Source organism: Eulemur rufifrons, chromosome 19 (genome assembly GCF_041146395.1).
Source record: "Eulemur rufifrons isolate Redbay chromosome 19, OSU_ERuf_1, whole genome shotgun sequence".
In the NCBI taxonomy this organism is placed as follows: Eukaryota; Metazoa; Chordata; class Mammalia; order Primates; family Lemuridae; genus Eulemur; species Eulemur rufifrons.
The window spans coordinates 98,659,664-98,682,595 of NC_091001.1; the positions used below are offsets into that span (position 1 = coordinate 98,659,664).

Below are 22,932 nucleotides of genomic sequence, written 5' to 3' on the forward strand. Positions count from 1 at the left end.
CTCAGCCCTTATCTTTTGCTGAGCTCCAGACCGGTATGTCTAATTGTTTGCTGGATATTTTACCTGGGTAGCCCATACGCACTTCAAAGTTATCATTTCTAAAACTTTTCTTCATACCTGTCAACCCCATACACACTCACCTAACCCTACTTATCAAAACAATGACAGCCAGAACACTAGGGCATTTCTGCCCCTTTCCTCTGCCTTCCTCACCCTCTACCCAGAGTTGGTGTCTGTTTCATGTTCTAGCTATTCAATCTCTAAACCCACCTCTTCCCCTCCCCGATTGCTGCAACTTTCACCAGGATTCCTCTGCATCTTGCTTAGAGTATTCAGTAGAACGTGAGCTGGTATGCTGCCCTTGACCTAAAAATCCGACTGTCAGTCCCTTGCTGAACCCGTGGATGTGTCCATAGAATGAAAACCAAACTTCTTACCATGGCGCACACCATGTTCCTCCTCGTGCTCTCGCCCGCCTTTCCAGCCTCATCTCCTCATTCCCCCACCAAACTCCGGATGATCCTGAACGTGCCACGTATGTGTCAGGCTGTCTTTGCACATGCCCCAAATGTGCTCACTATCTTACCCTTTCCTCATTCCTCCATCAGGAAAAATCAGCCTCTGGGACCTAACATATCACTTTACTGAAGCCGCCTCTGACTGCTCCAGCCCGGGTCACCCCTCACCTGGGCTTCCGTGACACCTTGGATTACCACGTTTTATCATAATTATATTTGCATGTGTATTATGATGATCTGTCTGACTGAGAGGGGAGGGATTACTGTCTTATCCATTGCAGACACGTCAGTACCTAGCTGAATGCTCGTGAGTGTTTGTTAATGGTTAAAATAGAGAAGAGCTTAGATCTTAGAATCTCTCCTGGTTTAATTCTTCTTAAATTCATTTATTTACTCATGCATCCATTCTCTCCCTGTACAAACATTTGCTGAGTACCTACTATGTGGGAACTGCCCCCCTCTCTCTTGGCAACAAAGCCTTGATTAAACAGACATAAAAGAGGAACAGCTGCCAATCCTTCCTCCAGGAAGCTCTGCTCCACAGGCCTTCATTTAAGAACCCTGGAGCTTCAGTTTCCTTTCGTCAGCTTTTTCCTTAATGGCCAAACTCATGGTGGCAGTGACAATGGATTCTGCATTAGTATTAAAAATTTATTCAATAAATAATGGATTAGAACCTCTGTTTAATAATTATTAATGCACTGCAATTTCAGTTGCCCAAATCTCAAGATGTTTTAAACATAACTAATTGAAAACACAATTAACAGCAACTGGCTGAAATAAATCTGAAAGGCAGAACACCCTTGAAAACCTCAGACTATAAGCGAAAAAGTTCAAAAGCAGCCCCCTCCCCACACTGCCCCTAGATGAAGAGCTGACGCCAGGCTCCAGCAGAGAAGGATGGTGGCACCTGGCAGGGTTGGGACATGAAGATTTGTTTAATGGCAACTTCTCTGCAGATACTGCAACTTCAGGTGACCACTTCATCATGCCTGGGGACACAGGGAATTTGCTTGACCAGTGTGCTGTGCTCAGACACTTACGGCAGATGGGTCCTTAGACAGAAGTTGATTCAGTGACCTCATTATGTGTAAACTCAGCAAAGTGAAGTCCGGACCCTGGGGTCCCATAGTGCATCGAGGCTGGGTGTAGTCGCGAGTCAAGCGAGTGGCAGACCTGAGGCTGGGAGATCTGGGTGTCCTGGTCACTCATGGGCCTGGTACCCACCCCTCACCTTCTTTCTGCGACTGGTTCTGTCTATCCTGACTCAGCAAAAATAGTACAGCCAGGTCTTTGGCTCAGGGACTCACGAGGAGGGCCCCTTTGACTTTCTTGCTTTGACAATGCTCAGCAAATGGAGGAACTGCATCAAGGTGTCATAGGATGGACTCTGGGCTGTTGCTGGGCTCTAGGATCCTAGAGGGGCACTGGCAGAAGGCCTCTGGGCTCTGGGCTGGGCTTAGCATGGGTGGGCATAAATTTTCCCCCTACTTTCTGTCTTTTCATAGCTGTTGGTATTCTGTTGTCTATACCAGGAAGTTTCTCTCTTTCACATTTGCTTTTGGACTTGGATACACTGATCTCCTTACTTCCAGCAGTCCTTCACAGGGGTTTTTTGTTTTTCGTTTTTTTTTTGTATTCAATGAGACATTGTAAGGAAATTAATCCACAACAGAGTTGGCCAGTGGCAGGCCCTCAGCACGTGGTAATTCCCCTTTCACTCTCAGCCTTGTCTACTGCCCCTGCACAGTTGATCCGTCCCCAGGATTCTAAATTTGCCGCTGTGGGCATGCTTTCAACAGGATGGTATGGCTATTGGATGCATGGATGCTATTCCTGGAGAACAGGAGGTAGCTAAGGAGGAAGCTGATCCATTCTGGGGTCAGTCTAGAAAGCAGCTTGGCTGGGCTTGAGCTGTGGGTCAGGGGGCAGCAAGTGATGCAACCAGAGACATAGAATGAGGATATATTGCGAAGTTCATGGAGAGTCAGGCTAGCAAGTTTGACCTTCATCTTAAGAGGGGACAATGAGGAATTTTTAAGCTAGAAAGTGGCATGGCTTTTAGCTTAATGTGTGTACTACATAGCAGTGGTTCTTAAACCTGACTGAGCATCAGGCTGACCTGGAAGGCAGGCGGAAACAGGATTGCTGAACCTACCTCTAGAGTTTCTGATTTAGTAGTTCTAGGATGGGCCTGAGAATTTGCATTGCTCTCATGTATCCAAGTAATGTTGATGCCTCTGGTTCAGGGACCACACTTTGAAAATCACTTCTGTCGAGGGGGTCCTGGAGACATAGAGCTGTTTAGGAACGTGGCACAATGATCCAGCTGTGAGATGATGCCAGCTCGATTTAAAGTAGAAGTTGTGGTTCTGGAAAGAAGGGAAGATCACACAGAAGCAGCATCAGCGAGATTTGATGGTCCAACCGTTGGGTGGGAAACCCTGGAGACTCTTCCAAGGTTTTTCTCACTGGGAATCTGAAAGAATGAGGGTGCTTCGCCTCTGATAGGGAAGAGCACGGAGCAGAGGCTTCCTGGTCAGGGTGGAGGAAAGCTGTTTGGCTGATAGTTCCAAATGATCCCAGGTGCTGGCGCAACAAGAAATCTGGGGTGGACAACTGCATTCTAGCTAGGCCCTGCCAGTGTGGTCATGGCCTGCAGAAGGAATATTTGCAGGAGGTACTGCAGGACTAGCACTAGGGTGCGCAAAGTGGGCAGGTCTAGGGTGTAACATTTAGGGAGGTGCTCACTTTCAGGGTTGTGCAAACTGTGCCTGAACCTGAGTATGGGCATCTTGTCAAATTTTGTGCCCTAAGTGTCTCACTCGAGTCACCCCAGCCCCAAGGTTTTGTGATGCTGTTGCTGTTGCTCTGAGCCTAGGAGAAGCCTAGTGATGTCAGCATGGTGAAAGGAGGACTGAAGAGCTCAGCTAGATATTGAATCCCATCATTGGTGTTTCAGTCCTTCTTGGAACAAAGTCATATGTGATCATCGTTTTGCCAGAGGCTACCATACTCTTGTACACAACTTGTATTGACCGAAATTTTGTGCCCACAGTACTGCTGAATGGAGCAGGGCAGAGAAATGGCTGGAAAGCCTTACAAATCTATAGAGCCTTTTGTGGATAATAGGAACGTCTGGTATTTCTGCACTGATTGAGCTAATGGAAGAAACCAGCAGTTCTGTAGAAGACCATAGATCAACTCTTGCAGCTTCTTTCTGGAACATACTTTTACATGCACTTTTCTTTGGTTGTGGTTTGTTTTCATTTGTGTTTGGTTTTTCTTTTGTTTTGTTTTGTTTTAAGGACTTAATCTATGGTGCTCCATCATGCAACCAAAGCAATCCAAGTTTAATCTCTAAGCATTCATCTCCCAAGTTCAGATTTTTCTTCCCTCCTCTCAGCTGGAGCATTCCCCAACTTCTGAATGTCTAAAAATACCCAGCATGGTTCCCTCTACAAAACACCAGCACCCTGCCAGCTGTTAAATAAATAAACTTGGGGAAAAAATGCTGTAGTTGTGAAATAAGATATATTTAATTAAATAAAAAAGGAAAAGCAAGTGCTATTACAAGAACATAAAACTGTAAGGCATAAGATAAAAACTAAATTACTACAAGGCAGCTCGATCCAATCTAATCCTTGAAGATAAAGATGAAACCAGAAAATTGCATGTATTGAGAAATCAACATAAGCCCTGAGCAAATATTAACTAGAGATCTATAAACTGGTTGATAATAAACAGTGCTATGAACATTAGGATTAGGGGAGGAAATGGAAGCAGAACCACACTGAGGAAAGGGGGACTTGAATTCATCTCTCCGTCCTGCTTGGAGCAAGCATTTGTGGGATGATCGTGTTAAAGTGACTTTTCCATTAGCTAATTTCAGTAAATCTGAGAGGAAAAATTGAATGGTGTTAGAGGTACCTGGGCAAATTTCTATCTATCATCTTTTGAAAGACATAGAGATTGATGTGATCTCATCTTACCAGGCTATAAAATGGAGCCTGCAGATAAAACGTTTGCCTTTTACCATGGGTTTCTAACTTAGCTATCGACATGATTTTAACAGTGTATTTAAGCATGAAGAATGGTCCAATTACATGTTAAGTAGCCTTTTTTTATAGTTCTAATAAAGGTCCATTTAGACGTTTATACTGACAACTCAGTTCTTTGCAAGGGCATTTTTCAAGTTGCCGGCTAAAAGACGACATTTCATAGGGGAAAAAAAGCAGCCCTGCTATTAGCTGGAGAGTATAGCTCCAGCTCTCAGAGACGCGGTTTGTATAGAGGCCGAGCTTGCTGATGGAGAAGTCAGCAGCGGCAGCTGGAAAAATCAAGCTAATTCACAGGTGAAGATGTCCTCTTTGTCACAGTTTCAGGCTCTGGGATAAAGCCGCTCCATTGAGAGCATTCGTGTATGTCACACCCCACACAGGGAGCTTCTGAATACCAGCCTGAATGGCCGACCGGCTGAGGGAGTGAGAGGGTGGCTCCGGCGGGCGGGAAACGCAGTCCTCGGTCACATCAAGGTCCAAGGACAGCCAGGGCCTCTGAGCAAGCCAGAAGGCCCTTTGGGGACAGAGTTAGCGTTCTTAGGCCCCTGGGGATGTAAGTGACCTGGGGCTCTTAGAAACATAGTTGTTCTTTTCTTTTTCTTTTTTTTCCTCTAGAGAGACTCCAACTAAAGTGTTCCTGACAGAAAGACACACCTGTGTGCTCTTAGCTCTGGAGAAAGGTCTCCACAACCTCCCAGAGTCAGGATCCAGGTGTGAGTCTTGTCTTTAATTCATGGTGAGTCTTTCTGGGGTCTCGAACTCTTGCTGCAACCTCCTTGAAGATAGGGGTTTATAGTATTAATAGTTTGTCATGGCTTCCACAGACTGGGAGCCTTAAACAACAGAAATTGATTTTCTCACAGTTCTGGGGGCTGGAAGTCCAAGGTCAAGGTGTTGCAGGGTTGACGTCTTCTGAGGTCTCCCTCTTTGGCTTGCAGATGGCCATGTTATTGCTGTGTTTTACGTGGTCCTCCTAAGGGTGTGTCTGTGTCCTAATTTCCTCTTCTTGTAAGAACACCTAATTCTTCTAAGGATTAGGGCACACCCTTAATGACCTCATTTAACCCTAATCACCTCCTTAAAGACCTCATTTCCAAATACATTCACATTCTGAGGTACTGGGATTTAGAGCTTCAACATCCAAATCCAGGGGAGACATAATGCAGCCCATATTGGGGGTGCTTCTTAATCCTCTATATAACTGGGAGTGCAAATACATCTACTTCCTTCTCTGCCCCCAGAGACTCGCTCAATACCTGGGGGCCAAAAGTAAACCTCATATATTCCCCCATTCTGTTTATGGAGAATGGGAGGGAAGGTTCTGTGGGTCTCTGGGTGCAAAAAGGTGGCCCTAAGGGCAGGTGATTTTGTTTGGCAAGTCATTTCTGATGCGTATCCTGGAAGCAGGAGAGAAACCTTGTGGCAGTTTTGTGTAGTAACATGCAGGGGGCTTTCATGGCGGTCAGGAAAAGTATTTGTAGATGTGGCCCAAGCCCCTCCTAGGTCCCATTGAAGGACATAAAGTGACGTGATCATGGGGAGCCTGGACTGATCTGCTCAAGTACCATGAGGTTATTCCAGACTGAATGAGTCAGTTGCGGAAGGAGCAGAGTCTCACGGACTGCCTTGCTGAGCAGGAGGGTTGGGTGAAATGCTCCCACCTCCAGGGGTCAAGTGTGTGGGGAGACAGGAACTGAAGCGGCTCTTTCAGAAGAAAGCGTTAGCGGACCTCACCACCTGGAAGCCACGAGAGGAACTGGGCTGTGCTCGAGAGAGCACCTCCTGTGAAGAGCTTATTAGTTCTCCTGGATTTTTGTGCAATCATATTGTGTCTCATTTAAATGTCACCGCCCCTACACTTTCAGTGTTTGGAGTTGCGCACAAACCTCTCGTAGAGTCTGTCCAGACTCTCAGCCTTTGTAGAACAAAGGGGGGTGCTGTGGGGGAGGGGCACGTGTGGTCCTTCCCCCCTGCCCTCCCCTGCCCTGGCTGTGGCAGTGTGGGAGTGTGTAGTGCAGTGGTTCTTCTCTCTGGATGCAAGAGAGAAGCAAATGGGGGCTTTTCAAAAACACTAAAGTCCGAGCCCAACTTGGACTCGTTGCATCTGTCTCTGGGGGTGGGGGCTCAGGCACCCAGGATTGACAGCCTGGGATAGAGAGATGGGTGGTGGTCCTGTCGCTCTAGGTCGGGAAGGGCCGAGACCCAGGGCAACTCTGAGAGAAGCGTGACTGAGAAACGGCAGGTGAGATGAGCCTGCTTTATGCCTCACAGGTATACAGGTGAAGGCCAACCACGATGTGCTGGTGGGAGTGAGACCTGGACTTGTGCTGTACCCCTACCACCTGGCAAAGGGCTTAGTCTGTAGGCAGAAAGAGTTTCTGCAGTACTCATCTGCATACTTGTGTCATATATGTATCAGGATTGTTGGAATATCTGCTAAAGTGCTGAGAAGGTATGATCAAGCAGAAGTAGTACAAATAGTAGTTAGTGATGCATTAAAATTGTCCTTTCTTATGTTTCATCCACAGCTATCCTGTTTCAATTCCCCCTACTCTGCTTGCAAACTCAGTAGGGACTGATTGGCCACAATCCTTCGCATAAGCAAATATTTATTGAATATTAACCAATGTGCTTGGCACATTGGCTTCCAGGAAACCTATATGTGGGCTGTGAGGATAAAGTATGTCCACATGAAAATATAAATTTTTACGCAAGTCCAGGTGCTTTGGGAACAGTCTGTTGCATACCTGGTGCAGACGCTTAGAGGGAGGGCTGCTCCCTGGAGGTGGAAAAGAAGCTGAATCTATGGAGAGTTAGAGGCTTGAGCTAGAACTTACAGGATGAGGATGTTATATGGCTGGGGGAAGACCAGGTCTTCTTGGTAGAGGTGATCACATGAGGGACGGACGTGGTGTGTGTTATGGGGAAGGGAGAAAGTAGTGGTACAGGAAGCCCATTTGCACTGGGGAAGAGGTAGGAGGCACCCCACAATAGAGCAGGGTGCATTGGAGGTATTAGGCAGAGATGCGGGTGGGTGGGTGGATACCTGGTCACGCTCCACTGAATTCCCTTCCCCACCATCTCTATGGTGCTATGATGGCGATTAAGGCAGGGAACCACTGAGAAGCTGCCAAAGACATGTGCCTCTGAGCTGACGAACACCAAGTGCACAGAGGTGGGGATGGGGGCCACTGAGTAGAAGTCAGGGGGAAAGAGGCTGATGGGGGAGAAGCAGTTGCTTTGCTTACTAATGAAAGAGTGAAAAGGTAGATTAGATGTGGATGATTTCATTCTAGACTCAAAGGCTCCTTAAAGTATTCCTGTCTCTTGTTATATGGCCACATTCCTAACCTAACTTAAGGAGTCCTATTTTCCAAGTCATTAATTGTTTTCTTGCATCTGAGAGATTTTCAAGTTTTCTCTTAATCCCTCCTAAATCCTGTGCATTTCAGAGGTAACCTAGAGAGAGGCTCAGAGTGCCCTAGAGATGTTGATAAATCTCCAAATACTTCACTTATTGGAGGAGTTTTTCATCATCCAGCCCTGCATTTACTTCATTTCATTCCTGTGTGTGTGGGTGGTGGTGTCCCACGTGCAGGGCCAGGTGCTGACTGAGCACAAAGTAAATCAAACTCCAGCCTTCACTGCACAGAAGAGAAGTGGGGCGATACAGGAATTTCTGTTAAGCACATTACAAAATCAGATATGTGTTAGTAGGGGAAAAAAAAACCCTCTGTTTTATATAGGATGTAATCATACTTAATTGACAAGCTTTTAAAAACTCACCCTTTTATAGAAAAAATAACAGTGACACAAAGTTTACATCAATAAGGCTATGCTATTTGCAATAAATTGCATTTAAACAAAATGAAAAGTGCTAAAATTGAATGTCTAGGTCAAAATCATGACATGGCAGGGGCTTTTGTAAAAGTTCTTCAACCTGATTGTTCCCCAGTGATGACTTTTCATCCGAGGGGACTCTTTTTTCCTCATTGTTTGAACTTGCCGGCCTCCTCCCAGTCTCTGAGGGCCTGAGGACCCTGAGGACCTGCAGAGGGTGTCAGAGGGACCCTGGGTGCGAAGCAGAAGAGCCCACAGCCCAGGGAAGACAAGGGACTGGCGCTCCTGCCCATGCAGACTGTCCCGTACCTGTCCTGACTGCTTTCTTATCTAAAGAACTGGTAGCTGTGGCCTCATTTGGAGCTGTCAGGATGCCACAGGGTGTCTGTTTTGCTGGGTGAAGATGTCCGATCTGGGACAGATGGCCACAGAGGTCAGGCGGGGACTCCCACATAGCCTCTGGGTTTGGGTGTAAGGACCCAGGAACACTTGTGATGAAAAGCAGCAGTGAATTTCTGTGATAATAGATGGGAAGTGGTAAAAGTTTCCAGGGAAGGGGTGAGCATCGGGAAATGCTCTGTGGGGCCCCAAAGAGGGACCAGGAGGTCTGTGCGTTCTAGAGTCACCTAACATCAAGTGCTCACAGCAAAGGCTCCTTGTTGGAGGAGGGGGTTGGCCTTGGCAGCCTGGAGCAATTTAGCACCTTCATGAGGCAGGTATGGGACAAGAAGGGGCACCCATAGGTGACATGTGGGGTATGGGGTGGAGGAGTGTGAGCCTGCCCAGGAGCCCCAGAGACAGGAGGAAGGTGCTGACAGTGGCAGGGGGAGCCTCCCCCTGAATTCCCACCTGCTACCCGATGTGCCAGGACTGGCCCAGGCCCTTGGGTTGCACTGGTCCCTGGCTCCGAGCTGGGGGAGGGCGTGTGTGTGGAACGTGAGCAGCACCTGGAATAAAAGGGCACACACGAGCTCCCTGAAACCAGCCCAGCCTCACCCATTGTATCACAAGAGAGGTGAGCTAGGGGTGCTGTCTCTTTCCTCTGTTGCCGCCCCAGGCTAGAGGTCTAATGCGGAGGCCTTGCATAAGAAAAGAGGACAAAAAGGTTGATGTGGGTATAAGGGGCATATTACTCTGCTAGGGCTGCCCTAAGGAAATACCACAAACTGGGTGGCTGAAGAACAAAGCAACAGAAACTTATTGTCTCAGTTCTAGAGGCCAGAAGTCCAAGGTCAAGGTGTTGGCAGCAGGGCTGGCTCCTTCTAAGGCTGTGAGGGAGACTGTTCCTCACCTTCCCCCTGGCATTGGAGGTTTGCTGGCAGTCTTTGGCCTTCCTTGGCTTATAGACGCACCCTGCCCACCACCTCCAGCTTCATCTTCATGGTGTTCTCCCTGCGCAAGTGTCTGCCTCTGTGTCCCCCTTTATAAGGGTGTCCATCCTATTGGATTAGGGGCTCACCCTAAGGACCTCCTCTTAACTTGATCATATGAAAAGACCCTATTCCAAAGTAGGTCCCATTCACAGGTTCTAGGGGTTAGAACTTCAACATCTTTTTTGGGGACACAATTCAACCCACACTAGGGCACGAGGGTGTATGGGGAAGAATATGCGTTTTAGGAACAGACTGGGGTGCAGCCTGCAGCACGCTTTCAGGGTTTTGGGGTGAGTGCCGCTTCACAGAGCTGGTGTGAGGCTGATGATGGATTTAAAGACCCCTTGGATTTTGGCAAGGACGCACTTATCAGTTGTTACGGCAATGACAAACCACCCACATGCCATCTCACTGAAAAGAGCTGTTACATTCTTGGTCCCTTTGTTTTCTCGACTGTGAAGTGGGCTGAATGAGCAGTGCGTGCACTGGGCGTGCATCCCTCCAACGCGGCGCTAGCAGGAAACGGCAGCACCGTACCTGCTGGCAGCAGGCATGTCTGGGCCTGGGGGCCAGGGAGTTAAGATCAACAAGGGGTAGGAGACCTGGGAATTTGTTAGGCTATGAGGGGAGGGGAGGTGGAACTGACTGCGCATGTCTGGGCAGGCGTGAGGCAGCCGATAGCACGTGGGGCAGCACTGAGAAGTGAGAGGTTCCGAATCTTTGCCTTCATTTGTGCTCCAAGGAGGCTATTTCGCAGACACTTCCTAGCCATGGGGCATGTCACAGTCCTGTCCTTGGGTCACCTTGACTGTGATTTCTGAGGTCTCTCCTGGAATTGGGAGCCTATGACTTACTTCTGGAAGGTCCCAGGACTTTAGCTGCCTAGCAGTGAGGGGCCTTCTGAACTGTCAGTCAGTTCTGGATTCCTCTCTTCGGTGGCTCTATTGTTCACAGATATACGCTCACCTGTAGTCTTCCAGCCTACACAAAGGGAGCCATTCTTGGGAGGCACCAGGGGATGCCGAGCCCCCACCCTGACCTTGATGGTGGAACCCTGGCAGACGTTGCCGTCAGCATCACTCTGCCTCACGGAGCCTGCAGGAGGGCCAGGGCGGGCACGTGTGGACACATATGCTACCTTTGGGACTTCTCCCCTGACTGTCACTCCTATTCCTGGTCGTTGCCATCCTCGTCATCGTCGTGAGACCAACTGCTCCCTCGAAGGCCGCGAAGCCACACCTTCCGCCGCAGCGGAGCGGGGATGCAGCCGGTCAGTAGAGGATGCTACGGCCGGTGATTTTTCTTTTTCTTCTTGCTTGGTTCTGAAGCTGAAAAAAATTGCAGCATGCTTGAAACTTGAGCAGTGGCTGTGAATGTATTCACTCTTAAATTCATCTGTGAGGTTATTATATGCAGCTTTGATGTTACAGCGAGACTACCTGGGTCGTTTTGTTCCAATTACTCAGCGCAGAGGAGGAGGACTTCCATGCCGCGTGAAGGCGCCCGACTTTGATGTTCTGTCGAGGCTGCCCTTCTCGGGGCTGGGGCATCAGGAGCCGCTGCGGCAGCTGGGCCGCGTCCGGGTGGCGGAGCTCTAACCTGGGTGCTCTGCTCCCACACAGGCTCCGCGGCCCCAGCCCTGAGCTGCTGCAGCCGGGAGAGGCCGCAAGTGTGGGCCTATCGAGCACATTTCCCATCGCATCGCAGAGGATTTGGAAATAACCTCATTTTCCTCAATTAGGAAGATGGAGATTGTAATGGCTGTACTTTGCTCTCCTCAGACGCCTTTCATCTCTGCATCGCAAAGTGCTCTGAAAGCATGATTAACGAAGCATCCCAGCTCCCCAGCCAGGCAGGCGCCCCACTGCCTGCTTCTGTCGAGGCTAAATGGCTGAGGCCAGCTCCCTGGGTGAGCGTGGGCACGGGAGACCCTGCTGACCCCAGCCAGGGCTGGACACCTCCCGGGGTGGGGACGGGGAGGGAGTGGGAGGCAGCCTAGTGCAGGGAGGTCCTGAGTGGGGAGGCAGTGGTCCCGGAGCCAGTCCTGCCTGTCCCGCTGACCTGTTGTCAGAGCATGGACCTGTCACTGCCATTGCCACTGGTTTCACCTGGGTTTCAGAGTCAGTGCCTAAAGATCAGGGAGTGGGCTTTAATGTCTCAGGTCCCTTCTAGCTCTTCCATTCTGAGTTGATGTGATGATCGGTCCTGACAGCCTTCAATCCCCAGGTGGCTTCTTGCCTTGGTGCCATCCCCACTCGGAAGCTGGGGTGCTCCTTGGTCCCTGTGGCAGCCTCATGTCTCTTCTCTCCCAGAAGCTCCTCCATCACCTGCAGCCTCCACTGCTACCCCATTTACCCTGCATGGGCTTCCACACTCCTGTTCCGCGCACACACCTCGTCACGTTTTGTCAGACAGTCCCTGGTTCAAACCACCCAGTACCAGCATGGCCTGCCCTCCACAGGTTGCCTTCTGTCCTTGCTCTTCTCTGCCTTTCCTCTAAGCGTAAATACCAGCTCGGTCTTTACTTTTGCCAGACTGGATTGCTCTCCTTAGTCCATTCAATGGGACCCCTCCTCCAGGAGCCTCCCAGCCTCCTGCAAAGCCTGGGTTCTTTGCTCTCAGGCATTGCCAGCCCCGTCTACTGGGCTTTCAGAGCTCTTGTCACCTGTGGTGGTCTCTGTCCCCATTTCAATGCACTGTCCTTAGTATGCCATGGGCTGAGAACTGAACTCACCAGCGACTAAAATGTAGGTAAAACAAGAGGGCTCTAATGTCTCAAGTTAGCAGGGAGACCTCTAACCTGCATGCTCAGCCATCTGCGTGGGTCTTTCTTTTCTAGGCTGTGCTCTGGATGACTGAGGTTACAGGATACTTGGGCTCTGGATAGATGGGGCATATTGCAACTCTGCAGAAATAGGTAAGGCACAAGCAGAAGGCTCCAGAAAGGGGTGGTGGTAGCAGAAGGTTCATTCTTTTCTACTTGAAGTGGAATGGAAAAAAAAAAAAAAAAAAAGAAACTTTTCCTGTTCTTTGTCATTATATGCTTCTAAATATTGCATTTTGAAAAAAAATTATGATATTACACAAGAATGTTTTTCTATCAGTGTTTGGAAATCCCAAGAGTTTCCCAGCTAAGTAAGTTGACAAGGTCAAATCATGCTTTGGAGGATGGTTTACTAATTGGAAAATTCTTATTTTTACCTTAAAAATTGTGACCTTCCTTCCCCACTTTCCCATGGAAAGGACTCGGCCTCGGGGGAGCTGCTCGCCCTGGGCTTGCAGTCGCCAGGCTGGGGGTCTGCCCTTGTTTCTGCACTCGTGGGCTGCCCTGATCAGTCACAAAAGCAGTTCTGGGGAAAAGCTATATTTTGTTGTAGAGGTTTTCAAGTGTAAAACTCACAGTAAAACTTAATGCTGTTCTTTTTCTGGAACAAACAAAAAGAAAACTGCTGAAGTGGAAAATTCAGAATGGAAACTATAGGATAACCATTAGGTTAGAGTTTTAAAAATCAGGAAGAATGCCTGGGTATGCCACATGTTTGCATGGGGTGGGGGCACCCGTCTGTTGGGTAATAGTCAACGTACTCTGGTCTTACAGGCCCTTCCGACCCGGGCCAGGTGCTTTATGTGGACCCCTAGGTGAGCTTTTCTTTTGTTTGGCCTCATTGCTAGTCATCACTTCATCTTCCCACCTCCCCTCCTACAGCTCCAAACTCCTCAGGGACACATTTGCTGATGTCACCCAGCCACAGGCTCAGTCCCAGGTTGACTCTATGAATCTATGAGCAGCTGCAGTGTCAGTCCTGGGCCTAGTCATCCCACTACACTCCCCAGTGTCTCTGCTACTGGGTCTCTTTTGCTGCCATCAATCTTGGAACAAGTGTCCCCAGGGGCAGCCTTTGAGGTGCAAGACTTGACTGTATCCCGATGCCCGAGTGTTACCTTTACACTGGCTTCCTTCTCCTCTTTAATCAGGCTCAGTGGTTGCCTTGCCTGCCTCTCTGACCAGTGGCCAGAGTCCTTATTGGTATCTCTCATGTGCCATTGCTGGACATACCAGACCTCCCTGCTGCGTGTGTCCCGGCAGGCTAAGCTGCAGAGAGGGACAGACACAGCACAAAACATGGGCAGTGGTGAGCTGACAGCTCTCTAGGGAGGACTATGACGGGAGAAGTTTGAAGGCAGCACTGTCACGCCATCTGGCAGTGTGCAGGAAGGGCTGGACAGCAGATGAGAGATGTGAAGGGAGACTGAATGCCCTGCCCAGGCGTGACGTGAGGATCAGATTTGAATGCCATTGTGATGGGATCCTTTGTGGATGCTAAATTAACAGAAGACAATTTAACAGAGATGTGGACTTCCTTAGTCATCTCTTTAGGATACAGCTAGTCCTCCAAATCTTTGTGTGTCACAGGGCCAACTGCAGGACTTAAGCATCCACAGATTTTGGTATCTGAAGGAGTCATGGAGCCAATCCTCTGTGGATAGGAAGGGATGACTGTATTTGTTTTCCCACACTGATTTGCATGGCATGGCACACAGCATGCAGCATCCCTCATTTCACACATACCCTGGGATGCTCACTCAAGCCCTGTTAGTATCAGCAGAAGTGGCCAGCTAGCCACCAAAGGTGTGTGTTCCCTACCATCATTTAGAACTGCTTCCAGGAAGTGGCTGTCCAGCGAGGGCTCCATTCACCCATGTCCTTGCACAAAGGTGGGGCCTTCACATGAGCTGTTGCCAGTAGGAATGTGAGTGAAATTGGTGAGCACCATGTCTGGTCAAGGAGAGTGAAAAAAGTCTTTCCTTACCTGTCAGCTGATTGGAAAAACCACTGAAAACTTAGAGTGGGCAGAGCCACAATATGGAAGGAGTCTGGGTCCCTGAGTGATCAGGTATGTGACAGGTACATGATGAGGAGCACATGAATTGGACTGTGACGTAAATAGGAAAGAAATCTCCACTGGTTAAGCCCCTGAGAGTCCATGGGAGCTTAGGGCTTAACTCTTGAAGCAACTAGTGTTGCTGTAGCTCATGCCCATTGGTTTAGGTAACCCAAAGCCTTTTCAGTCCTAACCCAGCATGGGCCACTCCATCCTGGTCCGTGTCTCATCTCTCTCCCTTTGCTCCTTCATTGAGGAGCTCAGGGACTGCTACTGTTTAATGGGAAGGTTTTGAGGAAAGAATTATGTGAAAAGGCAAGTAGCATTAAGGGGTGGTTTACGGTAGTTATTGCAGGAATTTCTTCTCTGGGTTCTGTGAGAATTTTTTGTGTGTGTGATTTCTGGGTCTCTGGAATTATGAAAGTAATGGAGTCATGAATATAATTACCTCTATTCTGTAATTACCCGGCAAATATCATATGAATACATAGGGGGTTTGAGTCAGCAGATCTGGCAGCTGCAGAGTTTGATTATGATGATTTAGCTGTTGGGAAATGCCAGGGATTAATTTTAGTCATCAGTGTAGGAACAACAAGGAGAAATGGCCCCAAATTAGGAAAGGACAAATGCAGGCCACGTGGGGAGAGCACTTTGTGACCATGAGTCAATTAGACAGAGGAACCCCCTGGAGGAGGACCACCCCTCCAAAGCTGCTCCTGCAGGGCCGGGGTGCACTAAAGCTTTGTTTGCACGCAGCGGTTTCCCAGGTGCTTTACAAATTGCACAGGTGAGATCTCAGAGGGTAACAGGTGTGTTTGTTTGGGCTCTTTGGCTTTTGCTGTGGTTGTTTCCTTCCGTTGTTGCCACGGTACCCCTATGAGGTCAAGTCAGCTCAGCTATTCCCATTTACAGGTGCTGACACGAGTCCTTAAGGAGTGGATGGATCTTTCAGTGTGGCACAGTTAGTGGTATTTTCTAGGTTAGAGCCCAGGTCCCCTGTACCCTTTCTCTTATTTGGGACTGGCTTTGGTGAGGAACATATGTCACCAGTTATAATGATTTTCCAGTGGAAAAGGGTGATTCCTTTTCTGATTTGTTTTTGGTTCTCAGGAGAGGTTCATGAAAAAAGGTGGGTACCTGTGCAAACCAGATCCTGCTGGGAAGGAGGTGGAAAAGGCCCTCTGCGCACCTGAGGTCTCCGAACAGAGGGCAAGCATCCCTGCAACCTCAGCTTTGCTGGGAACTCTCCTCGCCAACTCCCCCTGCTCTCTGTTCTAGACAATTCCCGCCCACCACCCCTGGAGGAGAGAGAGATGTGGCATGTGGGTTGAAGCCAGCACTGTCCTGAGCATTTCCCATTGGCCAGAATGAGGCCACTCGGGGTTGTGTGGGGCTGGGGCAGAGGTGCAGGACAGGTGGTATCTGGGGGCGCAGAGGAGAGAACTCCTGACAGATTCCACCCAGGCCTGGACCTGTTCCCTGCATTGGGTTTGAATTTCTCATTTTGATCAGTGGAAAAAGCAAGCCTTTCTCTATTTACTAACATTCTGATGGGCTATTTCACTGGGGGACAGGGCATCCTCACTTTCTCTGAGGGATTCAGGGCTGCCGACGTGAGCATAGGAAGTGGGCTCTTATGCTCAGTGGAGGGGCTGGGTCCACAGGACTCCCAAGGTGAGACAGGGTCTGGGACCCTGGCATGCTCCTTGTTCACAGCCACCGGCAATACCAAGGACCCAAGGGCAGAGCTGCTCTGGGCAGCAGGTGTGTCCACAGATAGCTCATAGGTGGATGGAATCGTCTGTACCAGATGCACTCCCAGACTCCGACCTACATCGCGCCAACACACACAAACCTGTCTCCTATCTCTACCAAACCACAAGCCACAGGCTAACCGTAGCTCCTTACCATGGGCTCTGTCAGTCATCTTATAGTATACCATTCGCTAAGATCTTAATTCAGACCTAAATGCTACTTTTGATTGAATCTCCAAACTGTTTTCCTAATGCTGACTTGGACTCTGACTATAGTTCTAAACTCTAAATACTGACCCCAAACCAGATCTCAACAGCTTATAATACGTAATTTAACCTTAAGATCTATCTAGAAGCCCAGCCCTCAATTAGAACTTAGACACTAAGCTTCATTCTAAATCAGACCCTTATCCTAACCTATAGCCTAATCTTAACCCTTACCTTGACCCTGACATTAAGGACAACTAAGTTTTGCCAATGTCAATGCAAATTCTAATTTTGACCTAGCCTTAAACCTAACCCAAACCAGAAATGTTTTCCAAGGCATCTATTATCCTTCCCCTCCTTGCCTCTTCACTCCCAGGTCTGTTGCTCTGGGCAACTTAATGTGATGACCCTTGTTTGCTAGGAAGGGTTTTGAGTCTTGAACTTTGAACTCATACCACTGATTTTTGAGTGCTAAGAGGGAAGACTGCCTGCTTTGATGATCAACAGATCCTGGGTCGTGTATTAGTTGACAGGAATTAATTAAAATGTTACTCCTTGAAGAATCTATTTGTATAAAGAATTATTAGTTATCAAATTGGTATCAAATCCCAGGCTCTTGGGGTAGGTGAAGAAAATTTTAAAATAAATGTATGTGGTGGTGGTGGAGGAGGAACTGGATGTAGCTTTCTGCTTGGGATCATCATTTCTCTGGGCTTCATTTTCCTAAACTGTGAAGTGGGGATACTTCACAGTCGAGATTAAATGAGCTAATAGACGAAAAGTGCTTAGAACACTCAATAAATGATTGTCATCATCATCATCATCATTGTCTTTCTATTTCTTAGACCCTGAATAGATCTAAAATCACTTAAAATTTCCCAAAACCAAAGTAACTTGAAAATGTGAACTCCATTTTTCACTATAAATTTTCAGCAAAGGCCACCATTAGAAACATAAACATGTTTTATAAAGGTAGCCTTTCTGAAGGCCACATTAAATAAAATTACATAGACAACTTTTATGGTAAGTAGAGAGATGAGTGGAAGATGGTACAAGAAGGTATGAAGAAAAAATCTTCTCTTAACATGTTTCATTCAACATGACACAGTGAAAGAACTAAACCTTTGGAGTTAGAACCTTTTTTTTTTTTTTTGAGACAGGATCCCACTTTGTTGTCTGGTCATGAGGGCTGTGGCATGAACATAGTTCACTGCAACCTAAAACTCCTGGACTGAAGCAATCCTCCTGCCTTAGCCTCCCGAGTGCCTGGGACTACAGGTGTGTGCCACCATGCCCAGGTAATTTTTCTATTTTTTGTAGAGATGGGCTCTTGCTGTTGCTCAGGTTGGTCTTGAACTCCTGATCTTAAGTGATCCTCCTGCCTTGGCCTCCTAAAATGCTAGGATTATAGGCATGAGCCACTGTGCCCAGCCCAGATGAGTTTCTTATAGCCATGCTCCACTGCTTCCCAATTACAGGCAAATTCATTCATTCACTCATTCACTGAATCATTTCCGTCTGTGTCTCAGGTACTGAGCAGAGTAGGCATCATTCCAGCTTTCACTGAGCTTTCAATCTAGTGACAGAGAAAGATCCTAATCATGCAAACAAATGCATGTGTAATCAAAATTTGAGACACATTTTGAGATGTCAAAATTAGGTGTGATAAGAGGGTAACAGAAGAAGAGGATCTTCTCTTAGTTTGGGGGAAGGCCATTTGGGGCTGGAGGATGAGCAAGAGCTACTCAGGGGAAGAATGGAGGGAGAGAGTTTTCTTTGTACAAACAAGGCTTTTAACTGCAGGGGCATTCAACTTCATTTCACAGTAGTGTTAACAGTGGCTGTGACCTTGTCACCAATAGAAATCACAAGTATTTTCATATGACATTCATTGAAATCATGATAGTTACTAGATCCACTGCTGCATCTAATTAGTAAATATGTCGGTAAAGAAGCACATATATTATTCCTACATGTATTTTTTAATAGACTTTATTTTTTTAGAGCAGTTTTAGGTCCATGACAAAATTGAGCAGCTGATACAGAGATTTGTCATACACCTCCTGTCCCCGTCGATGCACATCTTCCCCTATTATCAAAATCTTGTACCAGAGTGGTACATCACAGAGCAGATGCATTTTGATATAATTGATTTCCTTTGTAATTCTATGCATTTTATTTTATGCATTAAAAAAATCATTCGAGCAGGGTTCCATAGGCTACACTAGGCTGCCAAAGTGGTCCAGGGCACAGAAAGGGTTAAGAGAGCAGGCTGCGGAAGCTGAGACAGGAGGGAAGGGCAGGTAGGAGTGGAGCCAGCAGGGAAGAAAGTGGCAAGATAAGGCTGCAGTAGTCCAGGAGCTTGATATTGAAGAGCCTTGGAGGCCAGTGAGGAATTCGATTCCCTCTTATGAACATCGGGAAGCAATTGCAGAGGTTAACTTCATGATTTGACTTATAACAGCAGAACAGCCACCTCTTCATTGTCATATGTGAGGAAAGGAAGGTAGGGTTGGTAGAGATGAAACAGGGACACCTGCAATCTGGACTAGGGTGACATGTAGAAAAGAGGACAGTTAGGAGTGATCTTGGAGGAGAAATGGGAAACTCGTGGTAATGGATTCGATATGGGCGGTCAGAGAAAGAGATGTGTCAAGGATGATCCCATGGCTTCTTATTTATGTCACCAGTGGATGATGGCGCCATTGTGTGTGATAAAGAAGGCTGAGGAGGGCGAGGGGAAGGGAGTGTTCTGTTTTAGACACGTCAATTGAGATGCCAGTGAGACGCCCAAATGGATGTGTCAAGCAGGGGATTGGATAAATGAGTCTGGAGCTTAAATGAGATCTGGGTGGGAGATATGAATTTGGAGATGCCAACGTGTAGACGACATTGAATGCCATGGAGATGGATGAGGTTGCCTTAGGCGAGAGTGAGATGAGAAAAGAACCGGAATGGTTCTGTGGAACTTCACCATTTAGAGGTGGTATAATAATGGATTATTGTAGTAATGATGACAACACAAGGAATTACTATGTGCTAGGTGTTGTTCTAATTGTGCTTCATGTATTTATTTCTTTATTTTTGCAACAACCACATGAAGTAAACTGAGTCATGACAGATTAAATATTTTGCTCAGGTCACAGTAAGTGGAGGGAGGAGCTCAGGATATGAACCCAGTGATCTAGCTCTAGAGCTTTTCCCCTTAATCCCTGTGGGGCTGGAAACAGAGTGGCCAGAGGAATCAGGAAGGAGGAGGAAAACCAGGAGTGTGGCGTAAAAAAAATGAAGAGAAGACTCTCTCAAGATGGACGGGGCCTCGGCAGGGTCAGATATGTCATGCAGGTTGTAGGAAGAGCAGCAAAAGCAATTTTGGTGGAGTGGTAGGAGGGTGGGGACAAGTTGGTGTGGCTTGGAGAGAAAATGAGGATGTGGAGATGGCATGGTCCTTAACTGTCCCCTGAGAGTAGAAGACTTGCTTTGCAGGGTAGTTATAAGGTTTGGAGAAAGTGTACATAAAACACCCAGCACCTCGCTTAGCACACAATAGACATGCAATAAATGTTAACAATTTTAATACATGTCAACATAAATCTGAGGTCATAAAAGTCTGCAGTGTTGGTGACACAGGAGCTAGAATATAAATGCACAACATTTGTCCGGCCAGCATATAGGTGTGCAGGCACCGTGACAGGTTCAATGAGAGATTCCACAATGAATCAGACAAAGCCCTACACCCCGGATGAATTGGCAGGCTGGTGCTAGATGAAAGGCACACCTGGGGAAAGGTAATAAGGCTCTTTGGGACATACCAGCCCTTGTGCACAGGCAGGTAAGGCGATAGGAGTTCAGAGAAGAGACTTCTGGGCTTGGATAGGTGATGCATTTCCTTGGAGAAGGGATGAACTGCATTGTCAGTATCCTTGTTTCTGCCTAAGACATGAGGGACTCAGGCAGGGGCAGTGGCTTTGTCCCCAACCTTGGTAGGTTTCAGGCAAAGCTATCAGTCACATACATTCCTCCTCCTGGCAATAACCCTTCACATTTAGAGGTACTTCTCTCCGCAGGACTGAGAGCAATTTGTGAAGAGAACAGAGCCTGTCTCATGACACTCCACCCTGGCTCCAGCTTTCCATCCCTCTGTGATTGATGGCTCGGGCTTGTGGGAAGGAGCCAGAGGACCCTGGTGTGACTGCAGGCAGCCTGGGGAAGCGCCCTCAGAAGTGACTAGGAGCTCAGAGTCAGAAAACTGGGTCAGGACATGAATTGTTCTCAGGGTTCCTCAGAGCAGCCCCTCAGATCCTTCCCTGCAGGTGGCAGTGAAAGCGAGCCTCGCTTACCCCTGGGGCCTCTCCCTGCTTCTGCCCACCGAAGAAAGGTGAATCAGCCTAGTTCCAGATAGGAACCGTTCGCCTTTAGAGAGGCCACTCACATTTCCTTTGCCCCTGAGGCTGTGTGCATGGTGACCCAGAGAAAAGTTTAGCAACTCTATGTTCTCATCAGGGATAGCCTTCCCCAGGCCCCTGCAGCTGTGCTGGGATGCCTGACCTATGACCTTGCTGGGGGGTGTGGCAAAGGGCCAGGCAGGTCCTGGTGGGCAGGCTGACAGAGCTGTGGGGGCCTCCAGAACTGAGTTGATGCCTGATGCACAGGTACCCAGATCTACCTGCAAGCTCTCAACTCATTTGGGGTGCTGTGGGGCTTTCTGAGTCATTTGGAACTTGCCCCAGTTTTTCTGATATTGGTACTTTGCTCTCCAGTAAGTATTCTTTTTCACGCAATTTATATAAACCCAAGTGCAAATGTGTGGCGTGCCCCTGCTAATTCCTGCAGAGTTACTGAGCACTGGGTTGAGATTTTGAAGGAGGTAAAGGGAGGTGAGCTTGGGGCAGGCTATGCAGGAACTTGCAGATACCCAAGACTATCTATTTATGGGGTTAAAGGAAAATTATTTTCTACTTTTTGCTCACCATCCCATTTCCTTCTAGCGTGCCTAATCCCAGCCATCTTCCAAGGCCCAGATAACGTTGTACATCTTCTAAGAAGCCCTCCTTGATAATTTTTGGGGGCAATATTCTTTTATTTTACTTTTTAAATTGAAACAAAATTCACATAATGTAAAATTAACTATTTTAAAGTGAACAATTCAGTGACATTTAGAACATTCACAGTGTTGGGTAACCACGACCTTCATCTAATTAAAAAATATTTTTATCAGCCCCCCAAATAAAAGCCTATTAAGCAGTTGCTCCCCACTCTTTACTCCCCAATTCCCCAGCCCCTGGCAACAAAAAATCTGTGTCTGTCTCTGTAGATTTACCTACACAAATATTTCATATAAGTAGAGTCATACAATATGTGTGTTTCTGTGCCTGGCTTCTTGCACTTAGGGAAATGTTCTCGAGGTTCATCCATGTTGTTGCATGTATTAGTACTGCACTTCATTCCTTTACATGGTTGAATAATAATCCATTGTATGGACATACCACAATTTGTTTATCCATTCATCTGTTGAGGGATATTTGCACCGTTTCTGCCTTTTGGCGATTGCAAATAATGCTGCCAAGAACATTTGTGTACAACTATTTGTTTCTGTACCTTTTTTTTTTTTTTCCAATTCTGGTGGGTTTGTACCTAGGAACAGAATTGCTGGATCACTTGGTAACTTTATGTTTAGCATTTTAGAAACAACCAAAATGTTTTCCACAGCGGCTGTACAACTTTGCATTCCCAGCAGAAAACCTGGATCGTTTTATTTCACATTGATGCTTCTGCAGAGGAAATGACTGTATTTTCTGCCCGTGTTATATACCTTGTGGGATTTTCACCATTGTTTATACACCATCTTTTAGCTCAACTCTGAGTTCCACAACCTCTAAGACAGCATCGTCTTCATTATTTGTTCCTTTATTAATTTGCTGATTCAATCAGCAGTTAGCAGTGTAGTCAGTAAGAATCCAGCTCTGGAGTGGAGCTATGTGGGTTCAGGTCCTAAAACTGCCATCTCCAGGTATATCACTTGGGATAAGTTATTATATTTCACCTATTTGCACCTTAGTTTCTTCATTTGTGAAAAGGAGATAATGATAGTTCTGTTACCTTTCCTTATCGCTGCTATAACAAAGTACCACAAACTTGGTGCTTAAAAGAACACGGATTTATTACTTACAGTTCTGGAGGTCAGAAGTCACTGGGCTAGAATGCAGAGTGGCAGGGCTGCCCTCCTGGGGGCTCTAGGGCAGAAGTTGTTTCCTCACCTTTTCCAGCTTCTAGAGGCTGCCTGCATTTCGTGGTTC

At 47.4% G+C, this 22,932-nt stretch overlaps 1 long non-coding RNA gene across 2 annotated transcripts in view; it reads left to right on the forward strand.

Annotated features, from left to right (window-relative positions):
- Positions 1-5,108: 5,108 nt before the first annotated feature.
- The window catches only part of LOC138399720 (uncharacterized), a 92,960-nt gene continuing 75,136 nt past the window's right edge, over positions 5,109-22,932 (forward strand). Inside the window, exons 1-2 of one of the 2 annotated variants that reach the window (XR_011236181.1) lie at positions 10,769-11,701; positions 12,632-12,709. This is a non-coding gene — a long non-coding RNA (uncharacterized lncRNA). Of the gene's footprint in view, positions 5,291-10,768; positions 11,702-12,631; positions 12,710-22,932 lie in introns of those variants that run through there. The other variant, XR_011236183.1, reaches the window with a different exon arrangement.